Here is a 19,555-nt window from a genome sequence, read left to right as displayed (position 1 = left end):
CGATCAGTCTGGAGGATGACCTCTGCTTCGGGATGAGACAAGAGGATGGAAAGGAAAGCATGAGAGCCTTCCAAAACCAGAATTCTCAAGAGGGTGAGGCAGAAAGCACGGAAGATGGAGGAGTTAGCCACAGAAAGAAAGACCTGAAGCTTCTGGAGGTCGAGTTCCTTGGGGAAGGATCATATACGGCATGAAGTTTTCCACAGTTCTGACCCCTGTGGGTTGCCCCATAAAGACAAAACTTTCACAGTCCGTAACATAACAGGGAATGTCACTGAAGGAGAGAGGGTCATCCCCTAGGGAGCAATCATTCACAGTGGACCCCTGGTTTGAGTCCTGGCTTCATCAGTCAATTGTCATCCTTCATCCCCAAAAAGAACCAAAATGATATCACTTTCACTCACTTGAATAACATTATTGTTATTGCTATAACTTGTATTGTTTGTGGCAAAATTTATTTGTCCAAAACCTTCATTTTACAGATAAGGAAACCAGGACCTATATAAAGGGGAAGGGATCCTTGTCTAGGATCATTGCACTAATGTCCTCTAAATATAAGAAGAGCCAGAAGAAACCCTCCATCCCATTAGGTGGATTCTTTTTCATGGAAGAATAATAATAGTTGTAATAGTTCTGGTCCTGAAGTCAGAAGACCCAGACATTTTCTACCATATGCCATTTAACTTCCCTCAGTTTCCTCATCTGTAAAATGAGGGATTAGACTGGATGACCTCTGAGTTCCCTAAGATCTTGCCTTGATACCCATTAACTGTGATGCCCTATCTGAGCAGCTTGACCTTCCGGGACTCAGTTTCCTCATCATGAAATGATGGATTGGATCACATGGTTTCTAAGCCCCTTCCAGGTCTAGAGCTACGACCCTATGGTAGAAAAACAATTAACAGGCAAATGTTGGAATTTTAATAAGGTGCTGCAATAAAAGGCAAGTTGGAGCACTGCCATGGAGAGAATTCTTTCTCGGCTACGGCTTGCACTAAATTCAGTCCCTGCCTTAGGAATAGGACATAGCCTAAGGGAAAGTCCCCTGGCTACCGAGTCAGACCTGGAGACCTCATCCTGTTTGGTGGCTTACTAACGAGGTACCCAATCTTTCTGGATCTGTTTCCTCTTCTGGATATTAAGGATATCAGACCAGATGAATTTCTAACCTCTGAACCTTTCATCCTATGACATTCATACAGAACGTCAGAATTTTGCAGTTGGAAGGGACCTCTCTGTCTTTCTGTGTCTGTCCAACTGTCTGCCTCTCCCTTTTTCTCCCTCCCTCCTCCCTCCCTCCATATCCTCTCTAAACACATTGCATTGGACTAATTGGGGAACAAATCTGATTTTCATCTTTCCCAAGCTGCAGAAGGGCCCACTGTGGAGATGTCATCTCAGTAGGCTTGAAAGGGAAGTCTGGTTCGCACCTCATTCACCCCCAGCAGGACCAATCAAAACAAACGTTCATTTGAGATCTACCAAAACCAGGGAAACAGTAGTAAGACACAGGATTAGGACTTTGGGGGCAAGACATCAATTAGAGAAGGACTAAACAAACTGCTGCAGGCGAATATCACGGAACCTTCCTGCGCCACAAGAAACAACGAATATGACGTATCCAGAGAAGCATGGGAAGAATTACCTGAATTGATGCAAAGTAAGCAGCACCAGGAAAATATTATGTATAATAATTACAATATAATTTGAGAGAAAAAAGGGCAGAGAAAACCTGAATGCTGTGTAATTACCAATGAACATAATTGAGTGTCTCTATATACCGAGCACTGTGCTAAACACTAATGATCAAATTTAATCCAAGAAATGAGATGAGACAATGAACCTTTGCCAAAATGGAGAATATGGGTGTGGATTGTTGAAGGTACTGTCTGTCTTCCTTTCCTTCTCCCTCCCTCCCCAAGGGATGGTTCTCTGGATAAGAGAGGGGAAGGGATTCATCTGAAAATTTAGGAGTTGTAAAGATAAATGATACCACTAAAATTTACTTTAAAAGAGCCAGGGGCAGTGTTCAATCAGAATTGATGGCAAGGGTGGGAGTGGACACGCAGAGCATCCAGGGATACATAAAGATGTCCAAGAAGCTGTCATACATCATAAAAAGAATATGGAGTCACAAGCAATTGCTGATGCTTTATCTGTCCCAAGAACCTCTTACACAGGAAGGCAGATGGCCTCTAAGGTTCTTAGATCTGTGTTCCACCTCCTAGGAGAGCAACTTTAAAAACTTGTGAGTAGTGGAGGGGAACCAAGCCCGGCCCCAAGAGAGAGCTTCACCGAGCAGCCCGGAGGTGTCCCTAGTTCCAACTTGGCTGCCTGACAACCTGGAGTCACTCACACAAGACATCAGGGGTTATGGGAAGGCTTTTTCATTTGATAGTTTAAAGGCAAAAAATATTAGAGCGTGTCCAAGCCGATTAAAGGAATGATACTTAGTCTGTCCCCTTGCTTGTTTAAATCCAGGGCTTCTGGCTAATACGGGGGTCTTCCAAAATGGGAGCCACTCGGAGCCTGCCTCTGGGAGGACTTGAGGATGCTGGTCTTGGGTCCAAAGAGAAAGAGGAGGAGTAGAAAGGTTTAGGCTCTGTTCCTATTCCCTCCCATCCCCCCAGCCTAACTGCCTGGTTTTTCAAAGTTTAGCTTAAACAGATGTGGCATTCCTCAGAAGCCCCCCGGCGGCCCGCGTTTGAAGTCTGGGGGAAAATCTCAGCTTTGCGAGCTCCATTTCCTACCTAAAAGAATCTCCAGGGAGTCTCTGTAGAAGTAAAAAACAAAACCTTAGGATCCTTATCTCAGGCTATTTATGAGATTTTTAATTAGAATGGTGGCGGCGGCCCCAGACACTCCATCACTGAAAGGAAGGGGAGAAGAGATGGAGAGAGCAAAGAAGGGAGGGAGGGAAGGAAGACGGGAGGGGGGAACGCAGAGATGATGATAGAGCTGAAGTGATATAGAGAGTCACAAGGCAGGAAGGAGCCTTATCTAGGAGTGACTGAGGGCAAGAGACACAGCAGCCTCCTCAGAGGCACTAGTGTTGGCAATGTGGTGTCATGGGAAGAGCTCTGGACCTGGAATCAGGAAGACCCGTTAAATCTAACCTGAGACACTTCCTAGCCGTGTGGTCCTGGACAAGTCAATTAATCTGCCTCAGTTTGCTCAGATGCAAAATGGGATAATAACAGCACCTACCTCCTTGGGGTGTCATGAAGATCAAGTGTAAAATGCTTATGACAATGCCCGGTAAGCACTTAAATCCTTCCTTCCTTCTTTTTTCCCTCGGGGTGACTCTGTATTACAGAATCACATACTAGTGGTCGAAAGTCATTTAGATCTTGGATGCCACATAATCCAACCCTCTCATTTTTGCACTTGAAGAAACAGAAATCAGAGAGAAGTGACTTGTCCAGAGTTCAAATCCAGCTCCTCCACCTTCACATCTGCGGCCCTTAACATGGTACCCCACTGGATCCAAAAGTAGCCAGCTCATCCTTTGTGTGGGACATATTCCAGCTTGCAACACTCTGTTCCATCCACGCTGCCTCAGTTTCCCCGGCTTCCTTCAAAGCTCAGCTCAAATCCCACCCTTGGCAGGAAGCCTTCCCCAGGCTCCCTGGCCACTCGTTTGCCCTTCAGACTCCCTTCTTCTATGCTGCATGTATCTCATTTTATTCCTATTTATAAATAAACAGATTTATTCTATATCTAGAAATATATATTTCTATGTCACGGCTCCCCCATTGAAATGTACGCTCATTGAGGTCTGTTTTTTTTCTGTCTTTCTTTGTATCCCTGGTGCCCAGCACAGTACCCGGTTCACAATAAATACTTAATTAATGTTTGTTGATTGACTGGTTGACTAAGACCACAAGATCAGCTTTAGGACAAATGCTATTTGACGGTTGACACAGTGATCTAATCTAGCAATGTGGGTCTAGATTAGCCTAGAAGGGGATCCGGACATTGAAATGTTCTCTCGATAGTATAAATACAAGTCATGAGCTGGGAACATACAGCCAACCCAGTCCAAAGAGCATCTAGTGCAATATTTGCTACATATTGTGCTGGAGTCCAAGGACACACAAAAAATAGGAGTTTATATCCTATTGAAAAGAACCAACAATTACAAATACACACACACACATAATATATATATATCTTGTGTAAATATATTCATATATATGTATGTATTATGTGACAATTTGAGGAGGACTAGGAGAAAACCAGCAGCTAATAAAAATGGTAACACTTTCCATATGAGGTGACACGTAAGCTGAACCTTGAAGAAAGCAGAAATTCTAAGAGAAGTGTGAAAGGTAGGTATATCAGGCATGAGGGACAGCCCAGGCAAAGGCATAGAGGTGGGAAATAGAACGAACAAACAACCATAATTAAACTGATGTAACCTCAAAGAATACCTCCTTTCAAGGATTATGATACAATGGGAAGAATGGTAGATTTTAGAGGTAAGAGGATTATAGTGTGAATCCTTGCTTTGAAATTTATAACCTCTGTGACCTTGGTCAAATCTACTGACCAAGTGCTCCAGACTCAGTTGGCTCATCTGTAAAATAAGGCGTCTGGATCAGATGACCTTCAGCTTCAGACCTAGGATATTATTATTTATCATCACCATTCTCCTATGACAGAGCCTGATGATTGATGCTCGCGGAGGAGAAACTTTTTATTTCAAGGACACAGAAGGGTATTGGCTTCTACTTTCTCACCAAATAATGAAAGACGGATGGAGCATTTCTAGGGGGGAAAAATCCCATCCGCTCACATTCTTATCATGTACAGCTGGAATCTGGCTGTGGGACTGAGCTCTCAGAGTGATTTATTCTTAACGGCATCTTGTACAAATTTAAAGCCTAAGTTGGAGGAGGAAAAAAAAAGATAGCTAGGATGGAAAATGTTCAGGAAAGGGCAATAAAGAGGATTAGGTTGATGGTAGGACTTACAAATGAGCCAGGGGCCCAGACCAGGGTGAGTCAGGCAGGAGATTTGGCTGAATTATGGAGCAGCATAACAGGTGCCCTATTTTTTTAAAAAAAAAAAATCTTTAAACCTCATACTCCCTGACTGGCTTTGTGACATTGTACCAAGAGCAAGCATGGGAGGCCATAACAAGGGACAGGAAATCTGTTTTGTCTTTCCCTGCTCTCCAAGGAGGGTATTCCAGGACTACATAGTGCTGTGTTTAGGAGATTCATCAGGACCGCTGACCTTTGGACAACGTATCTGGAAAGGGAGTAGGGGAAGGAGAGCCACAAGGATAGGGTGCCTTTAGGAGCAATTGTTTCCTGGAATATTTGTGATGCAGTTTCACTATCACAGACTTGTGTTAGCGGAGGCAGGGAGAGCTTAAAACTTAGAACTTGGAATGTTAGAGCTGGACCTGGAAACATAAAATTCTAGATCTAGAAGGGACCTTAAAACTTAACATATAAGAATTAGAAGGGACCTTGGAATTTAAACAGGGAATTTTAGAGTTGGAAAAGACTTGAGAACATAAAATTCTATGGTGAGAAACCTTACAACCTAGAACAGAACATGAGAATTGGAAGGGACCTTAGAATTGAGAATGTCAACATTGAAAAGAAACTATCCCTGAATTTCTGTGTCATATGGGCTAGCTTCTTTGAGTCTGGGTTCTGATTCCTCTCAGGTATCAGGGTCTGGGTTTCATCTACTCCGTTTCCTGACTAGAGGTTCTTTCTCATCTTTCTACCCAGAACTCTGTTATCTATGTATTTGTCCCAGCCTTGGCTGATGTCCCACATGCTTATCTGTAAGCGAGATTACTGAATTTTAGATTCTTAGGATGATAGGATCCTAAGATTATCAAGTCCAGTCCTCCTACTTTATGGTACTCTGGTTCCAATTCTCTAGGTTGTAAGGTTTTCTCACTGTAGAATTTTATGTTCTCAAATTTTTTCCAACTCTAAAATTCCATGTTTAAATTTTAAGGTCCCTTCCAATTCTCATATTCTGTTCTAGGTTGTAAGGTTTTCTCACTCTAGAATTTTATATTCACAAATCTTTTCTAACTAAAATTCCATGTTTAAATTCTAAGGTCCTTTCCAATTCTCATATTCTGTTCTAGGTTCTAAGGTCCCTTTTAGACCTAGAATTTTGTGTTTCCAGATCCAGTTCTAACATTCCAAGTTCTAAATTCCAAGATCCCTTCTGGTTCCAAAATTCCATTTTCTATACTCTAAGATCCTTTTTGGTTCTAATACTCCCCTTTCTATGTTTTAAAGGTCTCTTCCAGCTCTGACATTATGTGTTCTAAGGTCCTTTCTAGCTCTCATCTTTTACACTTTAGGGTCTCTTCCAGCAGCAATACTAGACATTCTAAGGACCCTTATAGCTCTAACATTCTATGTTCTGTGGTCTCTTTCAGCCCAGATATTTTGTGACTTTATGTTTAAATTCTACTAGCTTGGGAATATAACTAGCTATAAAGTCCCAACCTCAGTTGCTGCTTTTCACAAAGGTACGTTGGGATCTGGCTATAACTGGGAAGACTGGACAGTGACGGAGTCTCATACTGTCCTCTCCCTCGGCCCCATTCTCTTCCCTTCAGCTGGATCAGCCAACACCTTGCCTGTGAATATTAATAGCTCTCAGACTCCCTGCAGGACAGGACTCCCTGCTTTATCTGTCTGTCCTCCTCTGCAGCCTCCCAAAGCCAGTCTTGGAACTGTCAGATCTCAAAAGGAGTGAGATAGGCAAATACTCTGCCAGCAGCTAAAGGCTGGAGGAAGATGATAAAAAAAAATAGGCAGCTTAACTTCCTAACTGTCTTTAAACTACTTTTCAGGGAAATAATCAGACTTGGGCACTGCAGGGCTTGGGTTACCTGAATGGTTTCAAAAATGAACTCTTTGTTTAGATCTCCAAAGAAGCACAGGAACAAAAAGACAAAGATGGGCTAAACAGAACGCAGAAGTGCTTCTGGAAAGAGTTGAGACATTGGGAAGAAAACACCACTTAATAAATATGTATTTTGGGGTGCTTATTAATTACCAGGCATTGTATCAGGCACCGAGAGGGGAAGAGGAGGGGATGTACGAAAATAAAAAGATTAGGCCCTGCCCTCAAGAGGTTCACAGTAATGAGTTGATAAATAGTATGTATACAAGGAAGCAAATACAAAATATCTTCAAGGGAGAGAACTACTGGCCTATTCCCCAATGAGATCAAAGAAAGGAGAAAAGGGACATTCACAACAGCTCTTTGTTGTCATGGCAAAGAGCTGGAAACTGAAGACCTTCCCATCTACTGCAGGGATGGGCGAGCAAGGTATGAAACAGGAATATAATGGAACACATAAGAAAGGATGAAAGGATTGGTTTGGAGAAAATCAGGAAGATTGATATGAACTGATATAGAATCAAGTTAAAAAAAAAAAAGCCCAGAGAACAATTTATATTATTATATCAACATTGTACAAAAAACTTTGAGAGATTTAAGTGATCAATGTAATGATCCCAGAGCACCAATGAGGAAGGATGTTCCCTCCCCAATCCCCCCAAACTAAGAGGTAATAGACTTAAGATCATAAATGAGACATAGATTTTTTGACATGGGTGATGAAGGAATGTTTTTTTTTACTTGAATATGCATATTTGTTGCAAGGGTTTTTTTTCCAATGAAGAGAAGGAATGAGAGGTGAAGAGGAAAATATTTTTTGTTAAATTAAAAAAAAGAAAGATGAAGGGAATTTTAAGAGTGGAAAAAGTACCAGTGAATAGGAAGATCAAGAAAGACCTCAAGAAGTAAGGAAGGGATAGAGGAAGAAAAGAAGAGAAGGAAGGAAGGAAGGAAGGAAGGAAAGAAGGAAGGAAGGAAGGAAGGAAGGAAGGAAGGAAGGAAGGAAGGAAGGAAGAATGGAAAGAGGGAGGAAGAAAGGACCTATTACTATGTGTCAGACACTGTGCCAAGCATTGGGCAAAAACAATCAAAACAAAAAAGATTACAAGCTAGTCTTTGTCCTCAAGGAACTAACATTTTAATGGGAAGAAGACAACACTCAAAAAGGAAGGGAAAGGTGGTAGTGGTGGGGGAGGAAGAATAAAAGTACCAGCCTGAGTACCTGTGACTGTCTTTAGAAGCAATACACACATACACATTCCTTTACAACTCAGTCCATGTTTTCTTGTGTAAATCTGGAGTATTTAACCATTTTGGGGGGTTATTGCAGAGTACTCAGTTTCTCTGCAAGCTTCAAGGAACTGCTTCCTAAAGAAACAGCTGAATACTCTTATTCCTTCTGATTTTCTTCATTTCAAGGTTTTTTTTTTCCCTCTAAGATACTTTGACTTTCAATGTAGGTTCTGGAGAAAGATCCCTTGAAGAAAGGTCCAAGGGTCAGTCAATCAAGCATTTATTAAGCACTTACTACGTACCAGCATTATGGGTAAAGTGCTGAGGATACGTGTCCCCTGCCTTGAATGGATGAGATCATTAGAAAACTGTCCACGCACAATATACAATATTTTAATTGTGTCGGAGCAGGGAGGGGGGCCTGAGGAAGAAGACCAGAACAAACCCTCTGGCAAAGGGAAGCTCTCCTGGCTCCCTTTAGCTCCTTTCCCAGAGTAGGGCATCTCCACGCAGGGACACCTTGGCTGCTTGGCTGCTTATAGCAAATGCTATAAAGGGTATTGTGACTCCAGGACTGGAAACCCTGCATTTGCCAGGGGATGCAGACAGTTATCTTGGGGCAGAAGCAGAGCAGGGCCCTGCACACCCCCTCCTGTCTCTTGTCTGCTCTGGTCTCGTCAGCCTTATCTAAGGCCCAGAGAGCACTGTGGGAAACAGCAGGTGTCCTGTGCAAGCCCAGCATGTCTCCCCGTGCTCCCGGCCGCCTTCCACTGGCCCCCAAATCACTGACCGGAGCCCAGAGGCACATCCGAGAGCTCGGAGATGAGCATGTCGGCCGGCCGAGCACAGCTTCCATTGACCCAGCCACAGCTGCAGGGCACCCGCTCACAGGAGATGGCGAGATGCTGCTTTATTTTCTGCCTCTTATTAGGGAGAACACAGATTTCCGAGTCAGATGGGCTGGCCTGGGTTTGAACCTCACTTCTGACACTTAATACATCTGTGACTTTAAGCTAGCCCCTTCTCTCTATGAATAAATGAATGGTCAAAATAAATAAATCAACCACAACCAACGAATGAATGAATAAATTAATAGAGTAAAAGAATAAGTAAGGGAATAAATGGATTAATAAAAAATATGCTTATTATGTGCACTAAGCACTGCAGCTAAAAATTTAAAATCAACCACTAACCCTTCCCTCGAGGGAGACAATAAATAAAACAGGGCAGGGAGGGTGTTCTAGTCTGGCAAGTTACAGGATAGAGAACAGACTGACCTACCCTTTAAGCAGGGCTTCTTAATCTGGGATCCACAATTTTTTAAATATATATTGTGGTAATTGTATTTTAACATGTCATTGGTTTCCTTCATAAGTCTATGAAGGGTTCTAAATGATACAGTGGACAGAGCATTAGATTTGGAATCAGAGGGACCTGAGTCCTAATGCTAACATAGATGTTTATTAGTTTGGTGGTTCTAGGCAAGCCATTTAGCTTTTCTGTGCCTTAGTTTCCTCATCTATAAAACAGGGCTATTAAGAGCATGTACCCCCATAAGGTCATTTTGAGTATTAAAATTAGCTAATATCTATAAAGTGCTTCACAAACTTTGAAGTCCTAGGTAAATGATAGTTATTATTATAATTATTATCACTGTCATTATTATTAGCTATAAATATTTTAAGACATTATTCTGAGAGGGGATCCCTCTATAGCCTTGACTGCTAATGGGATCCATGATACATTAAAAGGTTGAGAACCCTTCTCAGGAACTGGGAAAGAGAGAGGATTTTGGAACTCAAAATTTAAAAAGAAGTAAATAATATTTTTTAAAGTTGAAACCTGGAGCAGCTAGGTGGTGCAGTGGATAGAACACCAGCCCTGAAGTCAGGAGGACCTGAGTTCAAATTTGGTCTCAGACACTTAACACTTTCTAACTGTGGGACCCTGGGCAAGTCACTGTAACCCCAACTGCCTCAGCAAAAAAATAAATAAATAAATAAAAATTTAAAAAATAAAATAAAATAAAAAGTTGAAACCCTTTATTTTAAGGAATAATGACAGAATTTGGAAGGGGGAAGGACATAAGATATGATGTGGAAAACCAAGGCACCTGGTGAGATGGTGATGGAAGGAAGGAAATCACAGCTGGAGATAGTTCTATAGGTCCTGGCAGACCAAAACAACTGTCAGTCAGCAATCACTGGTCAGGTTGGGCTTTCTGGATACCAAATCACAGTTTCTCATCTCTAAATGAGGAGGTTGGACTGGTTGGCCCCTGAGATACAGCTTTAATTCTGGGATCCTATGATCCTGGGGAACAACAGCTACGAGACCCATTTTGCAATAAGGAAACTGAGGCAAACAGGGTTAAGTGATGTCACCAGGATCTGAGGCTGGATTTGAATTCGGGTCTTCCTGTCTCCATGTCCAATGCTATATCCACTGCAAAGCCTTTTCTGTCATCTCTACACAAGGTCTTTTCTGATCCTTTCCAGTCATTAATGCCCTCAAGCCCACAAGTTCCTATCCTCTATTCCTCCATATTTAGTCTCTGTTTTTGGTGTTCACTTATCTGTGTGCAAGCCATTTCTCCCTGGTAAAATATGTCTGACACATTTCTGATTTATTATTAATTTTTTTTGTCGAGTCTGAGATGTCAAGAGCATAGGAAACTCCTGCCAATTCAGAGCGACTTGTGGTGTTACAGAATCACCAACAACGAGGGGCTCCCTGCGTGCTGCCAGGATGGACCCACAGACCAGAACTACGAGCGGGGGGTTCAGTTACCAAGGTCGAGAGGAAGAGGGAAAAGGACTCATCACACGAGTCACATCTGGGGTGAACCAAACTCCCCCATCCTCCCTGATGGGAGCTCAAGGGAGAGAATATCCTCCCACTGCGAATAGCAAGTGGCTTTTATAGGGCATTTAAAAATTGGCACTTAATCCTTGCCAGTCATTACTTCATTTGAGGGAGGTTCTGCAAGGATTATCATTATCCCCATTTTGAAAATGAGGAAAAAGAAGTTCACAGCGGTTAAAGGTTTTGCCAAGGTCACTACTAAGGGGGAAGGGTAGGATCTAAATCCAAGTTACTCTGACTCAAAGTACATCAATCTATTATTTACTATATACGCTGCTTTTCTAATAGAAAATAGAAAAATATCATCCCCCCCCTTCCCCAACTGTCCCCTGAGTCTTTGTTCACTGGAAATGGAAGTCTCCTGAGAGGAGTCAGTCTTTTTGAGAGTCCTAAAACTAATCAATCACATACTGTAAGGCCCATCGAGAGGTCAGTTCTCAAAAGAGGGAACTTCCTCCAATTGGGTCCCAACAAAAGACCAAGGAATCAAATCCTCAGCCTGTTTTGGGGGGCACCGTGTCAAGGACACAGGGAAGTCACAGCAGAGACTGCCATCTCTCCCTCGTGGCCTCCAGGCAAGAAATGAGATTCAACCAAATAAACTTGTCTCCAACCAACCTTGTTCAGCTCCAGGAACGCTTCTGCTAGACTTGGCTCCTAGGATGCTGGATTCTCAACTCCTCCTCCAAAGATCCCTGATCCTTTCTTTATCTCTGGCTCCAAGATAAGCTCTGCTGGGGAAAATGACCAGAGAGGGGAACAAAAGAAAATAAAGATTAGAGGTGAATTCGCATTCCTGCAGGGGCTTAAGTGGGGAGGCAGTGAACCCAGGAGACTTCAAAGGGCACTGGATTTGGCCCAGAAGACTTGGGTATGATACCTGCTATTTCTGTGAACCTTAGTGGGTCTGGAACTCGATTTCCTCACCTCCCACCCCATCACAAATTTCATTAAGGCAAGGGTGGAAATAATAATAATAATAATAATAATATTCAGTGCTGATCAGCATTTTAGAAATAGTCTTAGAGAGTTGCCAAAACATTAAGGGGCTAAACAATTTGCCCATAGTCACACAACCAATATGTGTCAAAGGCAGAAATGCTCCTGTCTTTGAAGTTAGCTCTCTCTTCTTTAAGCTTTACTGCTTCTCAAGACAATAATTATAATTATTTTATATTTAATTATATTTATATATTTAATTTTATAACATATTGTATAATTATATTTGATTATGTACATTTTATAATTACAGTTAATAAATGTATTACAATATAATTATATAATTTTACATAGCATCACAATAATCCAATGAGTTCAGTTGTTATGACTATTTCCACTTTACAAGGAAGGAAACTGAGGAAGATGAAGTGGAAGACAAGTGGTAAAACCAAGTAAAAAAAAATTGACTCCAAATCCAAAGCATATTCTCAGCAAACCTCTCTCCTCCTATCCAACCCCACTGGAGTCCAAATACCATCGACATTTAATAAACATTTCTTGGAAACTGTCAAATGAACAAATGATCTCTGAGGATCCTTTGGTTCTAACCTGCAGGTTCCCATGATGCTTTTTCCTTACCCTGTCCATAAACCCAAAGGCAACAGTGAAAGAGAGTCTCTATCGCCCAGTTATAAAACCGAGAAAAGTTGACAAATAAAAGACCGAAAACCAGAATCGGCGGCTCCAACTCATCCATCGCAAGAACGCAGAACTCAGAGCCCAAGCTGTGCGTGTCTCCCACTCCCATCCTCCCCCACTCCTTTACCTCCTCCTCAGGTTGACAGACCTAAGCAAAGTAAACACAAGTCTGTCAGAGCCAGTCCAGCCTCCAAAAAGGGCTGCGATCCAGGCTGCCGAGAAAGCGAAACACTCTCTGCTCCCATCCTCTGTGAACGAATTCTGCTGAAACCCAATTCCTGAGGAGAAAATGCATGCAGAAACCACCAGAGCCAGCCAAAGACCCCTATTTACAGGGATGTCTCCCTTCTCCCAACTCTGACAGCAACTGGAGTTTGTCCCGTGTGACTGTGAATAACAGAATAAGAGGATCCTATTATTCCATGGGATTTAGACCTCTTTCCTAAGAATGTAAGCTCCATGAGAGCAAGGAACCACAGAATGGTCTGTTGCTTTGACATTCCCTCCCCATAGTCTTAGCCTAGGGCACACAATGAGCGCTCAGGTGATTTATCTAGCTTTGGATTTTTTCTTTCCACTTTGGAGGAGAGCATGAAATTTAACTGGCGGAATACTGGTAAATGTTTACAACCAGTTCTTCCAGAGAAAAATGCAGGACAGACATGCTTTTAAATTTATTGACATTTCATGTATACTTATTGTGTATTTAATTTATATTTTAATATATTTAACATCTACTGGTCATCCTGCCATCTAGGGGAGGGGGTGGGGAGGTAAGAGGCAAAAAATTGGAACAAGAGGTTTGGCAATTGTTAATGCTGTAAAGTTACCCATGCATATATCCTGTAAATAAAAGGCTATTAAATAAAAAAATAATAAAAAAAATTTATTGACATTTTCTCCATTACTTTCTTAAGTCTAGACTATTAACCAAACAATAACTCAAGCCTTGATTTGTAATCATTGACATTTAGAAGGTGAAATTTAAAGTCAGCTAACTGGTTACCCTGGTTTTACTCAATACTCCAGTGAAAAGAAGTCTAATTCTGGAGGCAGTGGCCCTGGGTTCAAATACTGATTCTGATACTAGCTGTGAGACCTGGGTCAGGCATTTTCCTTCTTAGAATCTCAGTTCTTTCTTATATCGCACTAGATGGGCACTCAAGTGTCTTGCATTTCTAAGTCCATGGTTCTAGGACATCTCTTCTCTAATGTTTCATGGGAGTTGTGGGAGCTCTGTTGACAGACCACAAACTATAACAGATATTCCCAAGCTGGAAAGGCCTTGGCTCTGGGTCTAGTGAGGAACTAGAAGATGGATGGACTCCGTGTCTCTTGTGTAGCCCAGTTTAGTTCAGTGAGATTCGCCACTAGGCTAGCTCTATTAGGTTATAGAAACCCTTAATCTCCATCATAGAATCACAGGTCAACTGATTTTTTGGGCAGCAATCAGGATTAAGTGATTTGCCCAGAGTCACACAGTTAGGAAGTTCAGGTATCTGAGCTCACATTTAATTCAGATCCTCCTGACTCCATGGCTGGTGCTCTATCCATCCTACCACTTAGCTTCCCCAGGATTACAGATTTAGAATTAGAGGAGACCTTAAAAGTCACCTAGACCTTCATTTTACAGACAAGGAAACTACTTGGGGGGGACTGACTTCTTGAGGTCACCGTAAGAATCTGAACTCAGGTCCTCCAAATGAATGTTTATCCCCTGAACCATGCTTCCCGGTCAATTATTTATAGAGAGTAGACTCTCTTTAAATGTGTAATTTGTAAAGAGCTTTGGAGACCTTAAAACACTATATAAATGTCAGTTACCATTATTATGATTCTCAGTCCTCTCCGGGCTGCACTCGGCATTTTCCCTCCCACGTCCCAGAAACCTCTTTATCCCTAAAACTCCTCTAACCATTGGAAGGACATTCCACCCTGTGGTCTCTCCCTCTGACTAGATGTCTCTTCCCAGAACCTCCATTTAAGGAGGGTCCCCAGGTCTTTATTATTATGGTTCAGTCACTTTTCATCAGTGTCTGATTTGGGGATTTTCTTGGCAGAGATACTGGAGGGGTGGTTTGCCATTTCCTTCTCCAGCTCATTTTACAGATGAGGAAACTGAGGCAAATTAGGTTAAGTGACTTCCCAGAGTCACACAGCTAGTAAGTTTCTGAGGCTGGATTTGAATTCAGTTCTTCCTGACTCCAGTCTCGGTATTCCACCTCGCTGCCTTGTCTCTATTATAACACCAGACAAAGGGACCAGCCAGAACCATCCCCACCCAGAGCTGAATTCAGTGACTTCATCGGGGGAACATCCCTGAATGTCATCTGGCCCCCATTCTAGAGGATAAAGTCCTCCCGGGCAGACGACAGAATTTGTTCCCTCTCCAGGTTCTCGCTTCGCTGCCCTGGGCAAATGTTTCATTCTCCCCTGAGTTTTCCCCTCACCTCCTGCGGGCACGCCTCAGGTGTCTGATTCACCTGCTCCCCAAGCATGTTCTGTCACTTGGAACTGAGAAGGTTTTATAAGCCCAGGAAGGACACAGGATGAGTATTAATGGCAGCTGTGCCCATCAGACCTCGGAGCCTGAAGTGTCCTGTATTAGAGCTGTGGCAAGGAAGTGGGGGGGCTGGGAAATGGAGGGAAAAGCCCACAGGGATTCCGGGCAGGACCCGCCGGAGCCTTGTTGGGAACCCAATGACTTTCCTTTGATGGTTTTCCTGAGCTTTCGCCCTTGTGGGTCGCAAGCTGCTTTGTGCCTTGGGAAGAATGATCCTGTCCCACTGTCACACAAGAGGAGATTAAGTTATTACCAAGCAGCGAGGAGTGCCAGGATACAGCGCGAGACCTAATTCCCATTTAGTCACATCTGAGTGACGTGAGGAAGGACAGCTGGGTCAGAACTGCCCTTGGCTCTGTAGGAAGGGTCACATCACTGATGTCCAAACATTAAGCATGGATCGGGTATGAAACGGCCAGGGGAGAGAGACCCTTGGGCTTCAGAGGGGGGAGAATTAAGGAAAGCTAAATTGGGGAAGAGGGCAGATGGCCAGAGATAAAGTCTGAGGTTTGGTTGGGCGAGGGGCAGCCAGCTGCAGTCTCTGAGTGGGCAAGGTGAGATTCCCAAGCAATCAGACAAACCCGGTAGGGACGGTTGGCAAAGGTGTCAGTAACATGGCACAGAATCCAAAGCATTGCCACTGTGAGAGAAGGATCGGATCTAGCATAATCTTCAGGTAAATGTCTCCATGGTCCCAGCACGGGCCCTGTGAGCTAATACCTCAATGAGCTAACATTCTGTTATTGGGATCCTTACATTTCCAAACTTGCCATCTACAGACATGGAGAAACATGGATGAGAAAACAAGGAGGAGATGTGTTCCTCTCTATCAAAGGGAAGACCCCCTCATTGAGCTCCCAGATCGACCCAAAGGCAAATGGGCTGGGCTGGCCTAGGCTGCTGCAGCACGGACAGGTGGGAGAAGAGTTTATAGCCATTCGACAGTCCCCTAGGAAGCCATCCTCCGATGATTAGTACAAGCGCCATATGCAAAAAAAGGCAATGGCAGCAGTTGGTTCTGCCTTCTAAAAGACAAGAAATCCCTTGGGCAGAAGCAAATGAAGAGCTAAACAGAGAGCAAATGGGCCTTTAAATGGAAAGAGCCACGTTCGAGACAGGGGAGACACATGAGCTATATACAGCGGTTCAGAGGGATGCAGAGGCTTTCAAAACAATGGTTCCCATCCTGATAGTCACCACTGTTGGGGAATCCTGGAGCCCTAAGAGGCAGAGAGTAATAGTGGAAAGAGAACCGGGTTCAAATCCCAGCTTGGACACTCATTAGTCATATGAACCTGGGAAAACCACTCAACATCTGTGGACCTCAGTTTCCTCAATTTTAAAATGAAGAGGATTATGCTAGAAGATCCCTAAGGTCCCTTCCAGCTGTAATATTACACTATTTTTTGTCCTAGAGTTCTTTCCATCGCCGATGTCTTATGTGCTAAAATAATTCTAATCAATTCAATAAATAAATACATGTATATTATAACACATATATAGATACACCTATTTTATATATACATACATATAGGACAAAATTATGTATATGTGCATATGTGTATCTCTATAGAACAAACTAGTTATAGATATGAAAATGGATATAGATAATGTATAGACGGATGCATAAATATATAGAGCTATATACATAAATATAGATAAATATATAAGGATGGATATAGGCAGATGATAGATACAGATATAGACAGTGATACAGTTATAGATATTCTTGTTGAGTGGTTACAGTAGTGTCTGACCCTTAATGATCCCATTTGAAGTTTTCTTTGCAAAGATGCTAGGGTAGTTTGCCATTTCCTTCTCCAGTTCATTTTACTGATGAGGAAATTAGGCAATCAAGGTTAAGTGACTTGCCCAGAGTCACACAGCTAGTAAGGGTCTGAGGCTGGATTTGAACTAAACAGTTTGTTTATTAAGATTTCTAAGAGATCTTAGAAAAGATTTTCTTCGTGCCTCATGGCTCATTTTGTTCTCCACCTCCCTGTTGACTTCCCCAGCTCCTCCTTCAGTGATTTCCCTCCGAGCCATCAATCTGAGGCCCTCAGTTGGGGATGATTCCTCAGGGAGATGGCAAAGAACCGGAAAGCCTCTGAGTCCTCTGGGGCACTGGGTCACTGTGCCCTTCCCAGTGGGCACCAGAAGGTGCTCCGACACCGAGCAGGGGGAGGGATGGAACGCTCTGCATTCTGAGCCCGGAAAAGAAGGCTGTACCTGGCGTTTTGTTCATGTGTTTTGTTTTTAATTATTCATGCAGGAGGAGAGCAGGGGGAGGGAAAGAGCCAGGGCAGGGTCCCTGCCACATTCTGCAGCTCAAACAATGCCAGGGGCCTCGTTTTCTGGAGTTGCCTCGGCAGCTTTCCCTTCCATCCCCACACCTGCACTTGTCTCACAGAGGGAATCAGCCTTCCCACAGGCCCGCTGTCAATCAGCCCCTCTACTGAACTCTGTTACCATAACAAGCCTGGAAATCCACTGCTCTCTGATCAGCCTGGTAATTATGCCTCCCAGGGTCACGGAAGAGTCTGCGCCAGGGAGATGTGATTTCCTCAGAAATGTTTTGATTTATTTTAACTTTAGTGTTTTTAATGTCTAATTGGTGTGCGGTACTGCCCGGTCAGTGAGTAGTGGAAATGGGGGATCCAGACAGAGAGAACCTAGCTGTGTCCCCTTCAAACAAGTGGAAATGGGAATTCTGGGCAGAGAGCACCTAGCTGTGTCCCCCTCAAACAGATGGAAATGGGAGATGCGGATGGAGAGCACCTAGCTGTGTCCCCCTCAAACAAGTAGAAATGGGGGATTCGGGCAGAGAACACCTAGCTGTGTCCCCTTCAAACAAGTGGAAATGGGAGATCCGGGCGGAGAGCACCTAGCTGTGTCCCCGTCAAACAAGTAGAAATGGGAGATCCAGGCAGAGAGCACCTAACTGTCCCCCTCGAGCAGGTGGAAATGGAAGATCCTGGCAGAGAGCACTTAGCTGTGTCCCCCCTGGAGCAGGTATGTGCTGTGGACAAGGTTGTCCTGGAGAGAAAGCCTGCAAAGGCTGGTCCACATCACCAGGACAGAGGCGGGTAGAGGGGAGAAAGTATCCAGACACAGGAAAGAAAGACAAAGTCATTTACCTCCATTGCAACGAGTTTAATGGAGAGAGAGTCTGAGAAGGCCCCCTGACTCTTGTCAGGAGTTTGGGGATCATATTAGTACAGTCATGGCCTTGCGATGCCCCAAATGCTGCAACTCTCAGATCCTCAGATTCACCACCTTACAAAGGGCACAATATTATTATCCAAGAGACAGAGTGTTAGATTTCACAGCCCAAAGTTCTGAATTTAAGTCCTGCCTTTGATATCTATATTAATTGTATGACCAAAGTCCAATTACTGTATCTTACTCAGACTCAGTTTCCTCACCTGTAAAATTAAGGGACAGAAGGTCAAGCTCAGTGAACTCTAAGTCAATGATCCCATGACCCAAAAGCTTTAAGAATGTAAAAAATACACATATAATCATATGAAGGGAAGGAAATAAGCATTTATTATGTGCCTACTATATGCCAAGTATTATGCTAAGACTTAAAAATATCATATTTGATCTCCACCTGAGAGGTACATACTATCATGGTCCTCACTTTACAATTGAGAAAAGTGAGATAGGTAAGCGTTACTACATGACTTGCCCAGGGTCACCCAGCTAATAAGTGTCTGAGACCAAAATGATCTTAAGCCCAGCACTCTATCCCTTGCACTTCCTAGGCACCTTTAACTAATAAGTTAGGAAATAACACAAAAAGAGCACTAAACTTGGAATCAGGAAGAAGGAAGACTTGGATTCACATTCTAATTTTTTACACTTATTAGCTGTGTGATTATAGGCAAATTTCTTCCTCTCTCTGGACCATTCAATGTTTCAATAACCAAAAATAAGGGAGTTGGATGAGACGGCCTCTACAATCCTATGAACCAGTGCCCCTGAGTGGGATGCACAGTAGAAAAAGCTCTGGGCCTGAGTTCAAATCCTAACTCCACAACGCCAGCTTTAACACAATGGACAAGCCAATGACTCTCTTCGAACCTTAGTTCCCTCATATGTAAAATAATGGTAATCATACATACTTTCAACATCCATCTCACAGGACTGTGGTGGGGAAAGTTGACTTCAAATCTGCAAAAGACCCAAAGCCCAAGAGACTGCTAATACACTGGAGGACCGAGTCAAGATGCTGATAGATTAGGGCAATGGGCTGAATTCAATAATAATCCATTTAATGGGAATAAGTGTAAAGTTTTTCCCTTGGATTCAACAAATAAACTCAAAAATACAAGATGGAGGCAGGGGGAAGAGGAGATA

General features: G+C 43.0%; 1 protein-coding gene across 2 annotated transcripts in view; it reads right to left on the bottom strand.

The window, feature by feature from the left end:
- TSPAN18 (tetraspanin 18) overlaps positions 1-19,555 on the bottom strand; it is a 221,740-nt gene that overhangs the window by 162,838 nt on the left and 39,347 nt on the right. The window contains exon 2 of one of the 2 annotated variants that reach the window (XM_031942007.1): positions 11,611-11,723. The gene's annotated coding sequence lies outside the window, so the exon portion shown is untranslated. Of the gene's footprint in view, positions 1-11,610; positions 11,727-19,555 lie in introns of both variants that reach the window. The other variant, XM_031942008.1, reaches the window with a different exon arrangement.

Source organism: Sarcophilus harrisii, chromosome 6, assembly GCF_902635505.1.
Source record: "Sarcophilus harrisii chromosome 6, mSarHar1.11, whole genome shotgun sequence".
In the NCBI taxonomy this organism is placed as follows: Eukaryota; Metazoa; Chordata; class Mammalia; order Dasyuromorphia; family Dasyuridae; genus Sarcophilus; species Sarcophilus harrisii.
This window is presented reverse-complemented; position numbering and strand designations above follow the sequence as displayed.